Raw genomic sequence first — 21,894 nt, forward strand, 5'->3', positions numbered from 1 at the left:
GCCGAGCCCTAGTCGTAGTAACGGTCCCCAGCAGCCGAACCAACGTCGTAGTAATGGTCCCCGGCAGCCGAGCCCTCGTCGTAGTAATGGTCCCTGGCAGCCGAGCCCTCGTCGTAGTAATGGTCCCCGGCAGCTGAGCCCTCATCGTAGTAATGGTCCCCGGCAGTCGAGTCCTCGTCGTAGTAATGGACACCGGCAGACGAGCCCTCGTCCACAATTTTTTCCCCGGCAGCCGAGCCCTCGTCGTAGTAATGGTCCCCGGCAGCCGAGCCCTCGTCGTAGTAACGGTCCCCGGCAGCCGAGCCCTCGTTGTAGTAACGGTCCCCGGCAGCCGAGTCCTCGTCGTAGTAATGGTCCCCGGCAGTCGAGCTCTCGTCGTAGTAATGGTCCCCGGCAGCCGAGCCCTCGTCGACAATTGTTTCCCCGGCAGCCGAGCCCTTGTCGTAGCAATGGTCCCCGGCAGCCGAGCCCTAGTCGTAGTAACGGTCCCCAGCAGCCGAACCAACGTCGTAGTAACGGTCCCCGGCAGCCGAGCCCTCGTCGTAGTAATGGTCCCTGGCAGCCGAGCCCTCGTCATAGTAATGGTCCCCGGCAGCTGAGCCCTCATCGTAGTAATGGTCCCCGGCAGTCGAGTCCTCGTCGTAGTAATGGACCCCGGCAGACGAGCCCTCGTCCACAATTTTTTCCCCGGCAGCCGAGCCCTCGTCGTAGTAATGGTCCCCGGCAGCCGAGCCCTCGTCGACAATTGTTTCCCCGGCAGCCGAGCCCTCGTCATAGTAATGGTCCCCGGCAGCCGAGCCCTCGTCCACAATTTTTTCCTCGGCAGCCGAGCCCTCGTCGTAGTAATGGTCCCCGGCAGCCGAGCCCTCGTCGACAATTGTTTCCCCGGCAGCCGAGCCCTCGTCATAGTAATGGTCCCCGGCAGTCGAGTCCTCGTCGTAGTAATGGTCCCCGGCAGCCGAGCCCTCGTCCACAATTTTTTCCCCGGCAGCCGAGCCCTCGTCGTAGTAATGGTCCCCGGCAGCCGAGCCCTCGTCGTAGTAATGGTCCCCGGCATCCGAGCCCTCGTCGTAGTAATGGTCCCCGGCAGCCGAGCCCTCGTCATAGTAACGGTCCCCGGCAGGCGAGCCCTCATCGTAGTAATGGTCCCCGGCAGCCGAGCCCTCGTCGTAGTAATGGTCCCCGGCAGCCGAGACCTCGTCGTAGTAAAGGTCCCAGGCAGCCGAGCCCTCGTCGTAGTAATGGTCCCCGGCAGCCAAGCCCTCGTCGACTATTGTTTCCCCGGCAGCCGAGCCCTCGTCGTAGTAATGGTCCCCGGCAGCCGAGCCCTCGTCGTAGTATATGGTCCCCGGCAGCCGAGCCCTCGTCGTAGTAATGGTCCCCGGCAGCTGAGCCCTCGTCGTAGTAACGGTCCCCGGCAGCCGAGCCCTCGTCGTAGTAATGGTCCCCGGCAGCCGAGCCCTCGTCGACAATTTTTTCCCCGGCAGCCGAGCCCTCGTCGTAGTAATGGTCCCCGGCAGCCGAGCCCTCATCGACTATTGTTTCCCCGGCAGCCGAGCCCTCGTCGTAGTAATGGTCCCCGGCAGGCGAGCCCTCTTCGTAGTAATGGTCCCCGGCAGCCGAGCCCTCGTCGTAGGAATGGTCCCCGGCATCCGAGACCTCGTCGTAGTAACGGTCCCAGGCAGCCGAGCCCTCGTCGTAGTAATGGTCCCCGGCAGCCGAGCCCTCGTCGACTATTGTTTCCCCGGCAGCCGAGCCCTCGTCGTAGTAATGGTCCCCGGCAGCCGAGCCCTCGTCGTAGTATATGGTCCCCGGCAGCCGAGCCCTCGTCGTAGTAATGGTCCCCGGCAGCTGAGCCCTCGTCGTAGTAACGGTCCCCGGCAGCCGAGCCCTCGTCGTAGTAATGGTCCCCGGCAGCCGAGCCCTCGTCGACAATTTTTTCCCCGGCAGCCGAGCCCTCGTCGTAGTAATGGTCCCCGGTAGCCGAGACCTAGTCGTAGTAATGGTCCCCGGCAGCCGAGCCCTCGTCCACAATTTTTTCCCTGGCAGCCAAGCCCTCTTCCTAATAATGGTCCCCGGCAGCCGAGCCCTCGTCCACAATTGTTTCCCCGGCAGCCGTGCCCTCGTCGTAGTAATGGTCCCCGGCAGCCGAGCCCTGGTCGTAGTAATGGTCCCCGGCAGCCGAGCCCTCGTCGTAGTAATGGTCCCCGGCAGCCGAGCCCTCGTCGTAGTAATGGTCCCCGGCAGCTGAGCCCTCGTCGTAGTAATGATCCCCGGCAGCCGAGCCCTCGTCGACAATAGTTTCCCCGGCAGCCGAGCCCTCGTCGTAGTAACGGTCCCCGGCAGCCGAACCCTCGTCGTAGTAACGGTCCCCGGCAGCCGAACCCTCGTCGTAGTAATGGTCCCCGGCAGCCGAGCCCTCGTCGACAATTTTTTCCCCGGCAGCCGAGCCCTCGTCGTAGTAATGGTCCCACGCAGCCGAGCCCTCGTCGTAGTAACGGTCCCCGGCAGCCGAACCCTCGTCGTAGTAACGGTCCCCGGCAGCCGAACCCTCTTCGTAGTAATTGTCCCCGGCAGCCGAGCCCTCGTCCACAATTGTTTCCCCGGCAGCCGTGCCCTCGTCGTAGTAATGGTCCCCGGCAGCCGAGCCCTGGTCGTAGTAATGGTCCCCGGCAGCCGAGCCCTCGTCGTAGTAATGGTCCCCGGCAGCCGAGCCCTCGTCGTAGTAATGGTCCCCGGCAGCTGAGCCCTCGTCGTAGTAATGGTCCCCGGCAGCCGAGCCCTCGTCGACAATAGTTTCCCCGGCAGCCGAGCCCTCGTCGTAGTAACGGTCCCCGGCAGCCGAACCCTCATCGTAGTAACGGTCCCCCGGCAGCCGAACCCTCGTCGTAGTAATGGTCCCCGGCAGCCGAGCCCTCGTCGACAATTTTTTTCCCCGGCAGCCGAGCCCTCGTCGTAGTAATGGTCCCACGCAGCCGAGCCCTCGTCGTAGTAACGGTCCCCCGGCAGGCGAGCCCTCGTCGTAGTAATGGTCCCCGGTAGCCGAGCCCTCGTCGTAGTAATGGTCCCCGGCAGTCGAGCCCTCGTCGTAGTAATGGTCCCTGGCAGCCGAGCCCTCGTCGACAATTGTTTCCCCGGCAGCCGAGCCCTCGTCATAGTAATGGTCCCCGGCAGCCGAGCCCTCGTCGTAGTAATGGTCCCCGGCAGCCGAGCCCTCGTCGTAGTAACGGTCCCCGGCAGGCGAGCCCTCATCGTAGTAATGGTCCCCGGCAGCCGAGCCCTCGTCGTAGTAATGGTCCCCGGCAGCTGAGCCCTCGTCGTAGTAACGGTCCCCGGCAGCCGAGCCCTCGTCGTAGTAACGGTCCCAGGCAGCCGAGCCCTCGTCGTACTAATGGTCCCCGGCAGCCGAGCCCTCGTCGTAGTAATGGTCCCCGGCAGCCGAGCCCTCGTCGACAATTTTTTCCCCGGCAGCCGAGCCCTCGTCGTAGTAATGGTCCCCGGCAGCCGAAAACCTCGTCGTAGTAACGGTCCCCGGCAGCCGAACCCTCGTCGTAGTAACGGTCCCCGGCAGCCGAGCCCTCGTCGTAGTAACGGTTCCCGGCAGCCGAGCCCTCGTCGTAGTAATGGTCCCCGGCAGTCGAGCCCTCGTCGTAGTAATGGTCCCCGGCAGCCGAGCCCTCGTCGACAATTGTTTCCCCGGCAGCCGAGCCCTCGTCATAGTAATGGTCCCCGGCAGCCGAGCCCTCGTCGTAGTAATGGTCCCCGGCAGCCGAGCCCTCGTCGTAGTAACGGTCCCCGGCAGGCGAGCCCTCATCGTAGTAATGGTCCCCGGCAGCCGAGCCCTCGTCGTAGTAATGGTCCCCGGTAGCCGAGCCCTCGTCGTAGTAATGGTCCCGGCAGCCGAGCCCTCGTCGTAGTAACGGTCCCCAGCAGCCGAGCCCTCGTCGTAGTAATGGTCCCCGGCAGCCGAGCCCTCGTCGTAGTAACGGTCCCCGGCAGCCGAGCCCTCGTCGTAGTAACTGTCCCCGGCAGCCGAGCCCTCATCGTAGTAATGGTCCCCGGCAGCCGAGCCCTCGTCGTAGTAATGGTCCCCGGTAGCCGAGCCCTCGTCGTAGTAATGGTCCCGGCAGCCGAGCCCTCGTCGTAGTAACGGTCCCCAGCAGCCGAGCCCTCGTCGTAGTAATGGTCCCCGGCAGCCGAGCCCTCGTCGTAGTAACGGTCCCCGGCAGCCGAGCCCTCGTCGTAGTAATGGTCCCCGGCAGCCGAGCCCTCGTCGTACTAATGGTCCCCGGCAGCCGAGCCCTTGTCGTAGTAATGGTCCCCGGCAGCCGAGCCCTCGTCGACAATTGTTTCCCCGGCAGCCGAGCCCTCGTCGTAGTAACGGTCCCCGGCAGCCAAACCCTCGTCGTAGTAACGGTCCCCGGCAGCCGAACCCTCGTCGTAGTAACGGCCCCCGGCAGCCGAGCACTCGTCGTAGTAACGGTTCCCGGCAGCCGAGCCCTCGTCGTAGTAACGGTCCCCGGCAGCCGAGCCCTCGTCGTAGTAACGGTCCCCGGCAGCCGAGCCCTCGTTGTAGTAACGGTCCCCGGCAGCCGAGTCCTCGTCGTAGTAATGGTCCCCGGCAGCCGAGCCCTCGTCGTAGTAATGGTCCCCGGCAGCCGAGCCCTCGTCGTAGTAACGGTCCCCGGCAGCCGAGCCCTTGTCGTAGCAATGGTCCCCGGCAGCCGAGCCCTAGTCGTAGTAACGGTCCCCAGCAGCCGAACCAACGTCGTAGTAACGGTCCCCGGCAGCCGAGCCCTCGTCGTAGTAATGGTCCCTGGCAGCCGAGCCCTCGTCGTAGTAATGGTCCCCGGCAGCTGAGCCCTCATCGTAGTAATGGTCCCCGGCAGTCGAGTCCTCGTCGTAGTAATGGACCCCGGCAGACGAGCCCTCGTCCACAATTTTTTCCCCGGCAGCCGAGCCCTCGTCGTAGTAATGGTCCCCGGCAGCCGAGCCCTCGTCGACAATTGTTTCCCCGGCAGCCGAGCCCTCGTCATAGTAATGGTCCCCGGCAGCTGAGCCCTCGTCCACAATTGTTTCCCCGGCAGCCGAGCCCTCGTCGTAGTAATGGTCCCCGGCAGCCGAGCCCTCGTCGTAGTAATGGTCCCCAGCAGCCGAGCCCTCATCGTAGTAACGGTCCCCGGCAGCCGAGCCCTCGTCGTAGTAATGGTCCCCGGCAGCCGAGCCCTCGTCGTAGTAATGGTCCCCGGCAGCTGAGCCCTCGTCGTAGTAATGGTCCCCGGCAGCCGAGCCCTCGTCGACAATAGTTTCCCCGGCAGCCGAGCCCTCGTCGTAGTAACGGTCCCCGGCAGCCGAGCCCTCGTCGTAGTAACGGTCCCCGGCAGCCGAACCCTCGTCGTAGTAACGGTCCCCGGCAGCCGAGCCCTCGTCGACAATTTTTTCCCCGGCAGCCGAGCCCTCGTCGTAGTAATGGTCCCACGCAGCCGAGCCCTCGTCGTAGTAATGGTCCCCGGCAGCCGAACCCTCGTCGTAGTAACGGTCCCCGGCAGCCGAACCCTCGTCGTAGTAACGGTCCCCGGCAGCCGAGCCCTCGTCGTAGTAACGGTTCCCGGCAGCCGAGCCCTCGTCGTAGTAATGGTCCCCGGCAGTCGAGCCCTCGTCGTAGTAATGGTCCCCGGCAGCCGAGCCCTCGTCGACAATTGTTTCCCCGGCAGCCGAGCCCTCGTCATAGTAATGGTCCCCGGCAGCCGAGCCCTCGTCGTAGTAATGGTCCCCGGCAGCCGAGCCCTCGTCGTAGTAACGGTCCCCGGCAGGCGAGCCCTCATCATAGTAATGGTCCCCGGCAGCCGAGCCCTCGTCGTAGTAATGGTCCCCGGTAGCCGAGCCCTCGTCGTAGTAATGGTCCCGGCAGCCGAGCCCTCGTCGTAGTAACGGTCCCCAGCAGCCGAGCCCTCGTCGTAGTAATGGTCCCCGGCAGCCGAGCCCTCGTCGTAGTAACGGTCCCCGGCAGCCGAGCCCTCGTCGTAGTAATGGTCCCCGGCAGTCGAGCCCTCGTCGTAGTAATGGTCCCCGGCAGCCGAGCCCTCGTCGACAATTGTTTCCCCGGCAGCCGAGCCCTCGTCGTACTAATGGTCCCCGGCAGCCGAGCCCTCGTCGTAGTAACGGTCCCCGGCAGCCGAGCCCTCGTCGACAATTGTTTCCCCGGCAGCCGAGCCCTAGTCGTAGTAACGGTCCCCGGCAGCCAAACCCTCGTCGTAGTAACGGTCCCCGGCAGCCGAACCCTCGTCGTAGTAACGGTCCCCGGCAGCCGAGCCCTCGTCGTAGTAACGGTTCCCGGCAGCCGAGCCCTCGTCGTAGTAATGGTCCCCGGCAGCCGAGCCCTCGTCGTAGTAACGGTCCCCGGCAGCTGAGCCCTCGTTGTAGTAATGGTCCCCGGCAGCCGAGCCCTCGTCGTAGTAACGGTCCCCGGCAGCCGAGCCCTCGTTGTAGTAACGGTCCCCGGCAGCCGAGTCCTCGTCGTAGTAATGGTCCCCGGCAGTCGAGCTCTCGTCGTAGTAATGGTCCCCGGCAGCCGAGCCCTCGTCGACAATTGTTTCCCCGGCAGCCGAGCCCTCGTCATAGTAATGGTCCCCGGCAGCCGAGCCCTCGTCGTAGAAATGGTCCCCGGCAGCCGAGCCCTCGTCGTAGTATCGGTCCCCGGCAGCCGAGCCCTCGTCGTAGTAATGGTCCCCGGCAGCCGAGCCCTCGTCGTAGTAACGGTCCCCGGCAGCCGAGCCCTCGTCGTAGTAACGGTCCCCGGCAGCCGAACCCTCGTCGTAGTAACGGTCCCCGGCAGCCGAGCCCTCGTCGTAGTAATGGTCCCCGGCAGCCGAGCCCTTGTCGTAGCAATGGTCCCCGGCAGCCGAGCCCTAGTCGTAGTAACGGTCCCCGGCAGCCGAACCAACGTCGTAGTAACGGTCCCCGGCAGCCGAGCCCTCGTCGTAGTAATGGTCCCCGGCAGCCGAGCCCTCGTCGTAGTAATGGTCCCCGGCAGCTGAGCCCTCATCGTAGTAATGGTCCCCGGCAGTCGAGTCCTCGTCGTAGTAATGGTCCCCGGCAGCCGAGCCCTCGTCCACAATTTTTTCCCCGGCAGCCGAGCCCTCGTCGTAGTAATGGTCCCCGGCAGCCGAGCCCTCGTCGACAATTGTTTCCCCGGCAGCCGAGCCCTCGTCATAGTAATGGTCCCCGGCAGCCGAGCCCTCGTCGTAGTAACGGTCCCCGGCAGGCGAGCCCTCGTCGTAGTAATGGTCCCCGGCAGCCGAGCCCTCGTAGTAGTAATGGTCCCCGGCAGCCGAGCCCTCGTCGACAATTGTTTCCCCGGCAGCCGAACCCTCGTCGTAGTAACGGTCCCCGGCAGCCGAGCCCTCGTCGTAGTAACGGTCCCCGGCAGCCGAACCCTCGTCGTAGTAACGGTCCCCGGCAGCCGAGCCCTCGTCGTAGTAATGGTCCCAGGCAGCCGAGCCCTTGTCGTAGCAATGGTCCCCGGCAGCCGAGCCCTAATCGTAGTAACGGTCCCCGGCAGCCGAACCAACGTCGTAGTAATGGTCCCCGGCAGCCGAGCCCTCGTCGTAGTAATGGTCCCCGGCAGCTGAGCCCTCATCGTAGTAATGGTCCCCGGCAGTCGAGTCCTCGTCGTAGTAATGGTCCCCGGCAGCCGAGCCCTCGTCCACAATTTTTTCCCTGGCAGCCGAGCCCTCGTCGTAGTAATGGTCCCCGGCAGCCGAGCCCTCGTCGACAATTGTTTCCCCGGCAGCCGAGCCCTCGTCATAGTAATGGTCTGGTCCCCGGCAGCCGAGCCCTCGTCGTAGTAACGGTCCCCGGCAGGCGAGCCCTCGCCGACAATTGTTTCCCCGGCAGCCGAGCCCTTGTCGTAGCAATGGTCCCCGGCAGCCGAGCCCTAGTCGTAGTAACGGTCCCCAGCAGCCGAACCAACGTCGTAGTAACGGTCCCCGGCAGCCGAGCCCTCGTCGTAGTAATGGTCCCTGGCAGCCGAGCCCTCGTCGTAGTAATGGTCCCCGGCAGCTGAGCCCTCATCGTAGTAATGGTCCCCGGCAGTCGAGTCCTCGTCGTAGTAATGGTCCCCGGCAGACGAGCCCTCGTCCACAATTTTTTCCCCGGCAGCCGAGCCCTCGTCGTAGTAATGGTCCCCGGCAGCCGAGCCCTCGTCGACAATTGTTTCCCCGGCAGCCGAGCCCTCGTCGTAGTAATGGTCCCCGGCAGCCGAGCCCTCGTCGTAGTAATGGTCCCCGGCAGCCGAGCCCTCGTCGTAGTAACGGTCCCCGGCAGCCGAGCCCTCGTCGTAGTAATGGTCCCCGGCAGCCGAGCCCTCGTCGTAGTAATGGTCCCCCGGCAGCTGAGCCCTCATCGTAGTAATGGTCCCCGGCAGCCGAGCCCTCGTCGTAGTAATGGTCCCCGGCAGCCGAGCCCTCGTCGACAATTTTTCCCCCGGCAGCCGAGCCCTCGTCGTAGTAACGGTCCCTGGCAGCGGAGCCCTCGTCGACAATTGTTTCCCCGGCAGCCGAGCCCTCGTCGTAGTAATGGTCCCCGGCAGCCGAGCCCTCGTCGTAGTAATGGTCCCCGGCAGCCGAGCCCTCGTCATAGTAACGGTCCCCGGCAGGCGAGCCCTCATCGTAGTAATGGTCCCCGGCAGCCGAGCCCTCGTCGTAGTAATGGTCCCCGGCAGCCGAGACCTCGTCGTAGTAACGGTCCCAGGCAGCCGAGCCCTCGTCGTAGTAATGGTCCCCGGCAGCCGAGCCCTCGTCGACTATTGTTTCCCCGGCAGCCGAGCCCTCGTCGTAGTAATGGTCCCCGGCAGCCGAGCCCTCGTCGTAGTATATGGTCCCCGGCAGCCGAGCCCTCGTCGTAGTAATGGTCCCCGGCAGCTGAGCCCTCGTCGTAGTAACGGTCCCCGGCAGCCGAACCCTCGTCGTAGTAACTGTCCCCGGCAGCCGAGCCCTCGTCGTAGTAATGGTCCCCGGCAGCCGAGCCGTCGTCGTAGTAACGGTCCCCGGCAGCCGAGCCCTCGTCGTAGTAACGGTCCCCGGCAGCCGAGCCCTCGTCGTAGTAATGGTCCCCGGCAGTCGAGCCCTCGTCGTAATAATGGTCCCCGGCAGCCGAGCCCTCGTCGTAGTAATGGTCCCCGGCAGCCGAGCCCTCGTCCACAATTGTTTCCCCGGCAGCCGAGCCCTCGTCGTAGTAATGGTGCCCGGCAGCCGAGCCCTCGTCGTACTAATGGTCCCCGGCAGCCGAGCCCTCGTCGTAGTAACGGTCCCCGGCAGCCGAGCCCTCGTCATAGTAATGGTCCCCGGCAGCTGAGCCCTCATCGTAGTAATGGTCCCCGGCAGCCGAGCCCTCGTCGTAGTAATGGTCCCCGGCAGCCGAGCCCTCGTCGACAATTTTTTCCCCGGCAGCCGAGCCCTCGTCGTAGTAATGGTCCCCGGCAGTCGAGCCCTCGTTGACAATTTTTTCCCCGGCAGCCGAACCCTCGTCGTAGTAACGGTCCCCGGCAGCCGAGCCCTCGTCGTAGTAACGGTCCCCGGCAGCCGAGCCCTCGTCGTAGTAACGGTTCCCGGCAGCCGAGCCCTCGTCGTAGTAATGGTCCCCGGCAGTCGAGCCCTCGTCGTAGTAATGGTCCCCGGCAGCCGAGCCCTCGTCGACAATTGTTTCCCCGGCAGCCGAGCCCTCGTCGTAGTAATGGTCCCCGGCAGCCAAGCCCTAGTCGTAGTAACGGTCCGCGGCAGCCGAACCCTCGTCGTAGTAACGGTCCCCGGCAGCCGAGCCCTCGTCGTAGTAATGGTCCCCGGCAGCCGAGCCCTTGTCGTAGCAATGGTCCCCGGCAGCCGAGACCTCGTCGTAGTAATGGTCCCCGGCAGCCGAGCCCTCGTCCACAATTTTTTCCCCGGCAGCCGAGCCCTCGTCGTAGTAATGGTCCCCGGCAGCCGAGCCCTCGTCGACTATTGTTTCCCTGGCAGCCGAGCCCTCGTCGTAGTAATGGTCCCCGGCAGCCGAGCCCTCGTCGTAGTAACGGTCCCCAGCAGCCGAGCCCTCGTCGTAGTAACGGTCCCCGGCAGCCGAGCCCTCGTCGTAGTAATGGTCCCCGGCAGCCGAGCCCTCGTCGTAGTAATGGTCCCCGGCAGTCGAGCCCTCGTCGACAATTTTTTCCCCGGCAGCCGAGCCCTCGTCGTAGTAATGATCCCCGGCAGCCGAGCCCTCGTCGTAGTAACGGTCCCCGGCAGCCGAGCCCTCGTCGTAGTAACGGTCCCCGGCAGCCGAGCCCTCGTCGTAGTAATGGTCCCCGGCAGTCGAGCCCTCGTCGTAGTAATGGTCCCCGGCAGCCGAGCCCTCGTCGTAGTAATAGTCCCCGGCAGCCGAGCCCTCGTCGACAATTGTTTCCCCGGCAGCCGAGCCCTCGTCGTAGTAATGGTCCCCGGCAGCCGAGCCCTCGTCGTAGTAATGGTCCCCGGCAGCCGAGCCCTCGTGTAGTAATGGTCCCCGGCAGCTGAGCCCTCATCGTAGTAATGGTCCCCGGCAGCCGAGCCCTCGTCGTAGTAATGGTCCCCGGCAGCCGAGCCCTCGTCGACAATTTTTCCCCCGGCAGCCGAGCCCTCGTCGTAGTAACGGTCCCTGGCAGCGGAGCCCTCGTCGACAATTGTTTCCCCGGCAGCCGAGCCCTCGTCGTAGTAATGGTCCCCGGCAGCCGAGCCCTCGTCGTAGTAATGGTCCCCGGCAGCCGAGCCCTCGTCATAGTAACGGTCCCCGGCAGGCGAGCCCTCATCGTAGTAATGGTCCCCGGCAGCCGAGCCCTCGTCGTAGTAATGGTCCCCGGCAGCCGAGACCTCGTCGTAGTAACGGTCCCAGGCAGCCGAGCCCTCGTCGTAGTAATGGTCCCCGGCAGCCGAGCCCTCGTCGACTATTGTTTCCCCGGCAGCCGAGCCCTCGTCGTAGTAATGGTCCCCGGCAGCCGAGCCCTCGTCGTAGTATATGGTCCCCGGCAGCCGAGCCCTCGTCGTAGTAATGGTCCCCGGCAGCTGAGCCCTCGTCGTAGTAACGGTCCCCGGCAGCCGAACCCTCGTCGTAGTAACTGTCCCCGGCAGCCGAGCCCTCGTCGTAGTAATGGTCCCCGGCAGCCGAGCCGTCGTCGTAGTAACGGTCCCCGGCAGCCGAGCCCTCGTCGTAGTAACGGTCCCCGGCAGCCGAGCCCTCGTCGTAGTAATGGTCCCCGGCAGTCGAGCCCTCGTCGTAATAATGGTCCCCGGCAGCCGAGCCCTCGTCGTAGTAATGGTCCCCGGCAGCCGAGCCCTCGTCCACAATTGTTTCCCCGGCAGCCGAGCCCTCGTCGTAGTAATGGTGCCCGGCAGCCGAGCCCTCGTCGTACTAATGGTCCCCGGCAGCCGAGCCCTCGTCGTAGTAACGGTCCCCGGCAGCCGAGCCCTCGTCATAGTAATGGTCCCCGGCAGCTGAGCCCTCATCGTAGTAATGGTCCCCGGCAGCCGAGCCCTCGTCGTAGTAATGGTCCCCGGCAGCCGAGCCCTCGTCGACAATTTTTTCCCCGGCAGCCGAGCCCTCGTCGTAGTAATGGTCCCCGGCAGTCGAGCCCTCGTTGACAATTTTTTCCCCGGCAGCCGAACCCTCGTCGTAGTAACGGTCCCCGGCAGCCGAGCCCTCGTCGTAGTAACGGTCCCCGGCAGCCGAGCCCTCGTCGTAGTAACGGTTCCCGGCAGCCGAGCCCTCGTCGTAGTAATGGTCCCCGGCAGTCGAGCCCTCGTCGTAGTAATGGTCCCCGGCAGCCGAGCCCTCGTCGACAATTGTTTCCCCGGCAGCCGAGCCCTCGTCGTAGTAATGGTCCCCGGCAGCCAAGCCCTAGTCGTAGTAACGGTCCGCGGCAGCCGAACCCTCGTCGTAGTAACGGTCCCCGGCAGCCGAGCCCTCGTCGTAGTAATGGTCCCCGGCAGCCGAGCCCTTGTCGTAGCAATGGTCCCCGGCAGCCGAGCCCTCGTCGTAGTAATGGTCCCCGGCAGCCGAGCCCTCGTCCACAATTTTTTCCCCGGCAGCCGAGCCCTCGTCGTAGTAATGGTCCCCGGCAGCCGAGCCCTCTTCGACTATTGTTTCCCTGGCAGCCGAGCCCTCGTCGTAGTAATGGTCCCCGGCAGCCGAGCCCTCGTCGTAGTAACGGTCCCCGGCAGCCGAGCCCTCGTCGTAGTAACGGTCCCCGGCAGCCGAGCCCTCGTCGTAGTAATGGTCCCCGGCAGCCGAGCCCTCGTCGTAGTAACGGTCCCCGGCAGCCGAGCCCTCGTCGTAGTAATGGTCCCCGGCAGTCGAGCCCTCGTCGACAATTTTTTCCCCGGCAGCCGAGCCCTCGTCGTAGTAATGATCCCCGGCAGCCGAGCCCTCGTCGTAGTAACGGTCCCCGGCAGCCGAGCCCTCGTCGTAGTAACGGTCCCCGGCAGCCGAGCCCTCGTCGTAGTAATGGTCCCCGGCAGTCGAGCCCTCGTCGTAGTAATGGTCCCCGGCAGCCGAGCCCTCGTCGTAGTAATAGTCCCCGGCAGCCGAGCCCTCGTCGACAATTGTTTCCCCGGCAGCCGAGCCCTCGTCGTAGTAACGGTCCACGGCAGCCGAGCCCTCGTCGTAGTAATGGTCCCCGGCAGCCGAGCCCTCGTCGTAGTAATGGTCCCCGGCAGCCGAGCCCTCGTCGACAATTGTTTCCCCGGCAGCCGAGCCCTCGTCGTAGTAATGGTCCCCGGCACCCGAGCCCTAGTCGTAGTAACGGTCCCCGGCAGCCGAACCCTCGTCGTAGTAACGGTCCCCGGCAGCCGAGCCCTCGTCGTAGTAATGGTCCCCGGCAGCCGAGCCCTCGTCGACAATTTTTTCCCCGGCAGCCGAGCCCTCGTCGTAGTAATGGTCCCCGGTAGCCGAGCCCTAGTCGTAGTAATGGTCCCCGGCAGCCGAGCCCTCGTCCACAATTTTTTCCCAGGCAGCCAAGCCCTCTTCGTAGTAATGGTCCCCGGCAGTCGAGCCCTCGTCCACAATTATTTCCCCGGCAGCCGAGCCCTCGTCGTAGTAATGGTGCCCGGCAGCCGAGCCCTCGTCGTAGTAATGCTCCCCGGCAGCCGAGCCCTCGTCGTAGTAACGGTCCCCGGCAGCCGAGCCCTCGTCGTAGTAATGGTCCCCGGCAGCCGAGCCCTCGTCGTAGTAATGGTCCCCGGCAGCTGAGCCCTCAACGTAGTAATGGTCCCCGGCAGCCGAGCCCTCGTCGTAGTAATGGTCCCCGGCAGCCGAGCCCTCGTCGACAATTTTTTCCCCGGCAGCCGAACCCTCGTCGTAGTAACGGTCCCCGGCAGCCGAGCCCTCGTCGTAGTAATGGTCCCCGGCAGCCGAGCCCTTGTCGTAGCAATGGTCCCCGGCAGCCGAGCCCTCGTCGTAGTAATGGTCCCCGGCAGCCGAGCCCTCGTCCACAATTTTTTCCCCGGCAGCCGAGCCCTCGTCGTAGTAATGGTCCCCGGCAGCCGAGCCCTCGTTGACAATTGTTTCCCCGGCAGCCGAGCCCTCGTCATAGTAATGGTCCCCGGCAGCCGAGCCCTCGTCGTAGTAATGGTCCCCGGCAGCCGAGCCCTCGTCGTAGTAACGGTCCCCGGCAGCCGAGCCCTCGTCGTAGTAATGGTCCCCGGCAGCCGAGCCCTCGTCGTAGTAACGGTCCCCGGCAGCCGAGCCCTCGTCGTAGTAATGGTCCCCGGCATTCGAGCCCTCGTCGACAATTTTTTCCCCGGCAGCCGAGCACTCGTCGTAGTAATGATCCCCGGCAGCCGAGCCCTCGTCGTAGTAACGGTCCCCGGCAGCCGAGCCCTCGTCGTAGTAACGGTCCCCGGCAGCCGAGCCCTCGTCGTAGTAACGGTCCCCGGCAGGCGAGCCCTCGTCGTAGTAACGGTCCCCGGCAGTCGAGCCCTCGTCGTAGTAATGGTCCCCGGCAGCCGAGCCCTCGTCGTAGTAATGGTCCCCGGCAGCCGAGCCCTCGTCGACAATTGTTTCCCCGGCAGCCGAGCCCTCGTCGTACTAATGGTCCCCGGCAGCCGAGCCCTCGTCGTACTAATGGTCCCCGGCAGCCGAGCCCTCGTAGTAGTAATGGTCCCCGACAGCCGAGCCCTCGTCGACAATTGTTTCCCCGGCAGCCGAGCCCTCGTCGTAGTAATGGTCCCCGGCAGCCAAGCCCTAGTCGTAGTAACGGTCCCCGGCAGCCGAACCCTCGTCGTAGTAACGGTCCCCGGCAGCTGAGCCCTCGTCGTAGCAATGGTCCCCGGCAGCCGAGCCCTCGTCGTAGTAATGGTCCCTGGCAGCCGAGCCCTCGTCCACAATTTTTTCCCCGGCAGCCGAGCCCTCGTCGTAGTAATGGTCCCCGGCAGCGGAGCCCTCGTCGACAATTGTTTCCCCTGCAGCCGAGCCCTCGTCGTAGTAATGGTCCCCGGCAGCCGAGCCCTCGTCGTAGTATATGGTCCCCGGCAGCCGAGCCCTCGTCGTAGTAACGGTCCCCGGCAGCCGAGCCCTCGTGGTAGTAATGGTCCCCGGCAGCCAAGCCCTAGTCGTAGTAACGGTCCCCGGCAGCCAAACCCTCGTCGTAGTAACGGTCCCCGGCAGCCGAGCCCTCGTCGTAGTAATGGTCCCTGGCAGCCGAGCCCTCGTCCACAATTTTTTCCCCGGCAGCCGAGCCCTCGTCGTAGTAATGGTCCCCGGCAGCCGAGCCCTCGTCGTAGTAATGGTCCCCGGCAGCCGAGCCCTCGTCGTAGTAACGGTCCCCGGCAGGCGAGCCCTCATCGTAGTAATGGTCCCCGGCAGCCGAGCCCTCGTCGTAGAAATGGTCCCCGGCAGCCGAGCCCTCGTCGTAGTAACGGTCCCAGGCAGCCGAGCCCTCGTCGTAGTAATGGTCCCCGGCAGCCGAGCCCTCGTCGACTATTGTTTCCCTGGCAGCCGAGCCCTCGTCGTAGTAATGGTCCCCGGCAGCCGAGCCCTCGTCGTAGTATATGGTCCCCGGCAGCCGAGCCCTCGTCGTAGTAACGGTCCCCGGCAGCCGAGCCCTCGTCGTAGTAACGGTCCCCGGCAGCCGAGCCCTCGTCGTAGTAATGGTCCCCGGCAGTCGAGCCCTCGTCGTAGTAATGGTCCCCGGCAGCCGAGCCCTCATCGTAGTAATGGTCCCCGGCAGCCGAGCCCTCGTCGTAGTAATGGTCCCCGGCAGCCGAGCCCTCGTCGTAGTAACGGTCCCCGGCAGCCGAGCCCTCGTCGTAGTAATGGTCCCCGGCAGCCGAGCCCTCGTCGTAGTAACGGTCCCCGGCAGCCGAGCCCTCGTCGTAGTAATGGTCCCCGGCATTCGAGCCCTCGTCGACAATTTTTTCCCCGGCAGCCGAGCACTCGTCGTAGTAATGATCCCCGGCAGCCGAGCCCTCGTCGTAGTAACGGTCCCCGGCAGCCGAGCCCTCGTCGTAGTAACGGTCCCCGGCAGCCGAGCCCTCGTCGTAGTAACGGTCCCCGGCAGCCGAGCCCTCGTCGTAGTAACGGTCCCCGGCAGTCGAGCCCTCGTCGTAGTAATGGTCCCCGGCAACCGAGCCCTCGTCGTAGTAATGGTCCCCGGCAGCCGAAACCTCGTCGACAATTGTTTCCCCGGCAGCCGAGCCCTCGTCGTACTAATGGTCCCCGGCAGCCGAGCCCTCGTCGTACTAATGGTCCCCGGCAGCCGAGCCCTCGTAGTAGTAATGGTCCCCGACAGCCGAGCCCTCGTCGACAATTGTTTCCCCGGCAGCCGAGCCCTCGTCGTAGTAATGGTCCCCGGCAGCCAAGCCCTAGTCGTAGTAACGGTCCCCGGCAGCCGAACCCTCGTCGTAGTAACGGTCCCCGGCAGCTGAGCCCTCGTCGTAGTAATGGTCCCCGGCAGCCGAGCCCTTGTCGTAGCAATGGTCCCCGGCAGCCGAGCCCTCGTCGTAGTAATGGTCCCTGGCAGCCGAGCCCTCGTCCACAATTTTTTCCCCGGCAGCCGAGCCCTCGTCGTAGTAATGGTCCCCGGCAGCGGAGCCCTCGTCGACAATTGTTTCCCCGGCAGCCGACCCCTCGTCGTAGTAATGGTCCCCGGCAGCCGAGCCCTCGTCGTAGTAATGGTCCCCGGCAGCCGAGCCCTCGTCGTAGTAACGGTCCCCGGCAGCCGAGCCCTCATCGTAGTAATGGTCCCCGGCAGCCGAGCCCTCGTCGTAGTAATGGTCCCCGGCAGCCGAGCCCTCGTCGTAGTAACGGTCCCAGGCAGCCGAGCCCTCGTCGTAGTAATGGTCCCCGGCAGCCGAGCCCTCGTCGTAGTAACGGTCCCCGGCAGCCGAGCCCTCGTCGTAGTAATGGTCCCCGGCATTCGAGCCCTCGTCGACAATTTTTTCCCCGGCAGCCGAGCACTCGTCGTAGTAATGATCCCCGGCAGCCGAGCCCTCGTCGTAGTAACGGTCCCCGGCAGCCGAGCCCTCGTCGTAGTAATGGTCCCCGGCAGCCGAGCCCTCGTCGACAATTGTTTCCCCGGCAGCCGAGCCCTCGTCGTACTAATGGTCCCCGGCAGCCGAGCCCTCGTCGTACTAATGGTCCCCGGCAGCCGAGCCCTCGTAGTAGTAACGGTCCCCGACAGCCGAGCCCTCGTCGACAATTGTTTCCCCGGCAGCCGAGCCCTCGTCGTAGTAATGGTCCCCGGCAGCCAAGCCCTAGTCGTAGTAACGGTCCCCGGCAGCCGAACCCTCGTCGTAGTAACGGTCCCCGGCAGCTGAGCCCTCGTCGTAGTAATGGTCCCCGGCAGCCGAGCCCTTGTCGTAGCAATGGTCCCCGGCAGCCGAGCCCTCGTCGTAGTAATGGTCCCTGGCAGCCGAGCCCTCGTCCACAATTTTTTCCCCGGCAGCCGAGCCCTCGTCGTAGTAATGGTCCCCGGCAGCGGAGCCCTCGTCGACAATTGTTTCCCCGGCAGCCGACCCCTCGTCGTAGTAATGGTCCCCGGCAGCCGAGCCCTCGTCGTAGTAATGGTCCCCGGCAGCCGAGCCCTCGTCGTAGTAACGGTCCCCGGCAGCCGAGCCCTCATCGTAGTAATGGTCCCCGGCAGCCGAGCCCTCGTCGTAGTAATGGTCCCCGGCAGCCGAGCCCTCGTCGTAGTAACGGTCCCAGGCAGCCGAGCCCTCGTCGTAGTAATGGTCCCCGGCAGCCGAGCCCTCGTCGTAGTAACGGTCCCCGGCAGCCGAGCCCTCGTCGTAGTAATGGTCCCCGGCATTCGAGCCCTCGTCGACAATTTTTTCCCCGGCAGCCGAGCACTCATCGTAGTAATGATCCCCGGCAGCCGAGACCTCGTCGTAAAAACGGTCCCCGGCAGTCGAGCCCTCGTCGTAGTAATGGTCCCCGGCAGCCGAGCCCTCGTCGACAATTGTTTCCCCGGCAGCCGAGCCCTCGTCGTACTAATGGTCCCCGGCAGCCGAGCCCTCGTCGTACTAATGGTCCCCGGCAGCCGAGCCCTCGTAGTAGTAACGGTCCCCGACAGCCGAGCCCTCGTCGACAATTGTTTCCCCGGCAGCCGAGCCCTCGTCGTAGTAATGGTCCCCGGCAGCCAAGCCCTAGTCGTAGTAACGGTCCCCGGCAGCCGAACCCTCGTCGTAGTAACGGTCCCCGGCAGCCGAGCCCTCGTCGTAGTAATGGTCCCCGGCAGCCGAGCCCTCGTCGTAGTAATGGTCCCCGGCAGCCAAGCCCTAGTCGTAGTAACGGTCCCCGGCAGCCGAACCCTCGTCGTAGTAACGGTCCCCGGCAGCCGAGCCCTCGTCGTAGTAATGGTCCCCGGCAGCCGAGCCCTCGTCGTAGTAATGGTCCCCGGCAGCCGAGCCCTCGTCGTAGTAACGGTCCCCGGCAGCCGAGCCCTCATCGTAGTAATGGTCCCCGGCAGCCGAGCCCTCGTCGTAGTAATGGTCCCCGGCAGCCGAGCCCTCGTCGTAGTAACGGTCCCAGGCAGCCGAGCCCTCGTCGTAGTAATGGTCCCCGGCAGCCGAGCCCTCGTCGTAGTAACGGTCCCCGGCAGCCGAGCCCTCGTCGTAGTAATGGTCCCCGGCATTCGAGCCCTCGTCGACAATTTTTTCCCCGGCAGCCGAGCACTCGTCGTAGTAATGATCCCCGGCAGCCGAGCCCTCGTCGTAGTAACGGTCCCCGGCAGCCGAGCCCTCGTCGTAGTAATGGTCCCCGGCAGCCGAGCCCTCGTCGACAATTGTTTCCCCGGCAGCCGAGCCCTCGTCGTACTAATGGTCCCCGGCAGCCGAGCCCTCGTCGTACTAATGGTCCCCGGCAGCCGAGCCCTCGTAGTAGTAACGGTCCCCGACAGCCGAGCCCTCGTCGACAATTGTTTCCCCGGCAGCCGAGCCCTCGTCGTAGTAATGGTCCCCGGCAGCCAAGCCCTAGTCGTAGTAACGGTCCCCGGCAGCCGAACCCTCGTCGTAGTAACGGTCCCCGGCAGCTGAGCCCTCGTCGTAGTAATGGTCCCCGGCAGCCGAGCCCTTGTCGTAGCAATGGTCCCCGGCAGCCGAGCCCTCGTCGTAGTAATGGTCCCTGGCAGCCGAGCCCTCGTCCACAATTTTTTCCCCGGCAGCCGAGCCCTCGTCGTAGTAATGGTCCCCGGCAGCGGAGCCCTCGTCGACAATTGTTTCCCCGGCAGCCGACCCCTCGTCGTAGTAATGGTCCCCGGCAGCCGAGCCCTCGTCGTAGTAATGGTCCCCGGCAGCCGAGCCCTCGTCGTAGTAACGGTCCCCGGCAGCCGAGCCCTCATCGTAGTAATGGTCCCCGGCAGCCGAGCCCTCGTCGTAGTAATGGTCCCCGGCAGCCGAGCCCTCGTCGTAGTAACGGTCCCAGGCAGCCGAGCCCTCGTCGTAGTAATGGTCCCCGGCAGCCGAGCCCTTGTCGTAGTAACGGTCCCCGGCAGCCGAGCCCTCGTCGTAGTAATGGTCCCCGGCATTCGAGCCCTCGTCGACAATTTTTTCCCCGGCAGCCGAGCACTCGTCGTAGTAATGATCCCCGGCAGCCGAGACCTCGTCGTAAAAACGGTCCCCGGCAGTCGAGCCCTCGTCGTAGTAATGGTCCCCGGCAGCCGAGCCCTCGTCGACAATTGTTTCCCCGGCAGCCGAGCCCTCGTCGTAGTAATGGTCCCCGGCAGCCGAGCCCTCGTCGTACTAATGGTCCCCGGCAGCCGAGCCCTCGTAGTAGTAACGGTCCCCGACAGCCGAGCCCTCGTCGACAATTGTTTCCCCGGCAGCCGAGCCCTCGTCGTAGTAATGGTCCCCGGCAGCCAAGCCCTAGTCGTAGTAACGGTCCCCGGCAGCCGAACCCTCGTCGTAGTAACGGTCCCCGGCAGCCGAGCCCTCGTCGTAGTAATGGTCCCCGGCAGCCGAGCCCTCGTCGTAGTAACGGTCCCCGGCAGCCGAGCCCTCGTCGTAGTAATGGTCCCCGGCATTCGAGCCCTCGTCGACAATTTTTTCCCCGGCAGCCGAGCACTCGTCGTAGTAATGATCCCCGGCAGCCGAGCCCTCGTCGTAGTAACGGTCCCCGGCAGCCGAGCCCTCGTCGTAGTAACGGTCCCCGGCAGCCGAGCCCTCGTCGTAGTAACGGTCCCCGGCAGCCGAGCCCTCGTCGTAGTAATGGTCCCCGGCAGCCAAGCCCTAGTCGTAGTAACGGTCCCCGGCAGCCGAACCCTCGTCGTAGTAACGGTCCCCGGCAGCTGAGCCCTCGTCGTAGTAATGGTCCCCGGCAGCCGAGCCCTTGTCGTAGCAATGGTCCCCGGCAGCCGAGCCCTCGTCGTAGTAATGGTCCCTGGCAGCCGAGCCCTCGTCCACAATTTTTTCCCCGGCAGCCGAGCCCTCGTCGTAGTAATGGTCCCCGGCAGCGGAGCCCTCGTCGACAATTGTTTCCCCGGCAGCCGAGCCCTCGTCGTAGTAATGGTGCCCGGCAGCCGAGCCCTCGTCGTAGTAATGGTCCCCGGCAGCCGAGCCCTTGTCGTAGCAATGGTCCCCGCCAGCCGAGCCCTCGTCGTAGTAATGGTCCCCGGCAGCCGAGCCCTCGTCCACAATTTTTTCCCCGGCAGCCGAGCCCTCGTCGTAGTAATGGTCCCCGGCAGCCGAGCCCTCGTCGACAATTGTTTCCCCGGCAGCCGAGCCCTCGTCATAGTAATGGTCCCCGGCAGCCGAGCCCTCGTCGTAGTAATGGTCCCCGGCAGCCGAGCCCTCGTCGTAGTAACGGTCCCCGGCAGACGAGCCCTCGTCGTATTAATGGTCCCCGGCAGCCGAGCCCTCGTCGTAGTAACGGTCCCCGGCAGCCGAGCCCTCGCCGACAATTTTTTCCCCGGCAGCCGAGCCCTCGTCGTAGTAATGGTCCCCGGTAGCCGAGCCCTAGTCGTAGTAATGGTCCCCGGCAGCCGAGCCCTCGTCCCCAATTTTTTCCCAGGCAGCCAAGCCCTCTTCGTAGTAATGGTCCCCAGCAGCCGAGCCCTCGTCCACAATTGTTTCCCCGGCAGCCGAGCCCTCGTCGTAGTAATGGTCCCGGGCAGCCGAGCCCTCGTCGTAGTAATGCTCCCAGGCAGCCGAGCCCTCGTCGTAGTAACGGTCCCCGGCAGCCGAGCCATCGTCGTAGTAATGGTCCTCAGCAGCCGAGCCCTCGTCGTAGTAATGGTCCCCGGCAGCTGAGCCCTCATCGTAGTAATGGTCCCCGGCAGCCGAGCCCTCGTCGTAGTAATGGTCCCCGGCAGCCGAGCCCTCGTCCACAATTTTTTCCCCGGCAGCCGAGCCCTCGTCGTAGTAATGGTCCCCGGCAGCCGAGCCCTCGTTGACAATTGTTTCCCCGGCAGCCGAGCCCTCGTCATAGTAATGGTCCCCGGCAGCCGAGCCCTCGTCGTAGTAATGGTCCCCGGCAGCCGAGCCCTCGTCGTAGTAACGGTCCCCGGCAGCCGAGCCCTCGTCGTAGTAATGGTCCCCGGCAGCCGAGCCCTCGTCGTAGTAACGGTCCCCGGCAGCCGAGCCCTCGTCGTAGTAATGGTCCCCGGCAGCGGAGCCCTCGTCGACAATTGTTTCCCCGGCAGCCGAGCCCTCGTCGTAGTAATGGTCCCCGGCAGCCGAGCCCTCGTCGTAGTAATGGTCCCCGGCAGCCGAGCCCTCGTCGTAGTAACGGTCCCCGGCAGCCGAGCCCTCATCGTAGTAATGGTCCCCGGCAGCCGAGCCCTCGTCGTAGTAATGGTCCCCGGCAGCCGAGCCCTCGTCGTAGTAACGGTCCCAGGCAGCCGAGCCCTCGTCGTAGTAATGGTCCCCGGCAGCCGAGCCCTCGTCGACTATTGTTTCCCTGGCAGCCGAGCCCTCGTCGTAGTAATGGTCCCCGGCAGCCGAGCCCTCGTCGTAGTATATGGTCCCCGGCAGCCGAGCCCTCGTCGTAGTAACGGTCCCCGGCAGCCGAGCCCTCGTCGTAGTAACGGTCCCCGGCAGCCGAGCCCTCGTCGTAGTAACGGTCCCCGGCAGCCGAGCCCTCGTCGTAGTAATGGTCCCCGGCAGTCGAGCCCTCGTCGTAGTAATGGTCCCCGGCAGCCGAGCCCTCATCGTAGTAATGGTCCCCGGCAGCCGAGCCCTTGTCGTAGTAATGGTCCCCGGCAGCCGAGCCCTCGTCGTAGTAACGGTCCCCGGCAGCCGAGCCCTCGTCGTAGTAATGGTCCCCGGCAGCCGAGCCCTCGTCGTAGTAACGGTCCCCGGCAGCCGAGCCCTCGTCGTAGTAATGGTCCCCGGCATTCGAGCCCTCGTCGACAATTTTTTCCCCGGCAGCCGAGCACTCGTCGTAGTAATGATCCCCGGCAGC

Source organism: Harpia harpyja, chromosome 8 (assembly GCF_026419915.1).
Source record: "Harpia harpyja isolate bHarHar1 chromosome 8, bHarHar1 primary haplotype, whole genome shotgun sequence".
Lineage (NCBI taxonomy): Eukaryota > Metazoa > Chordata > Aves > Accipitriformes > Accipitridae > Harpia > Harpia harpyja.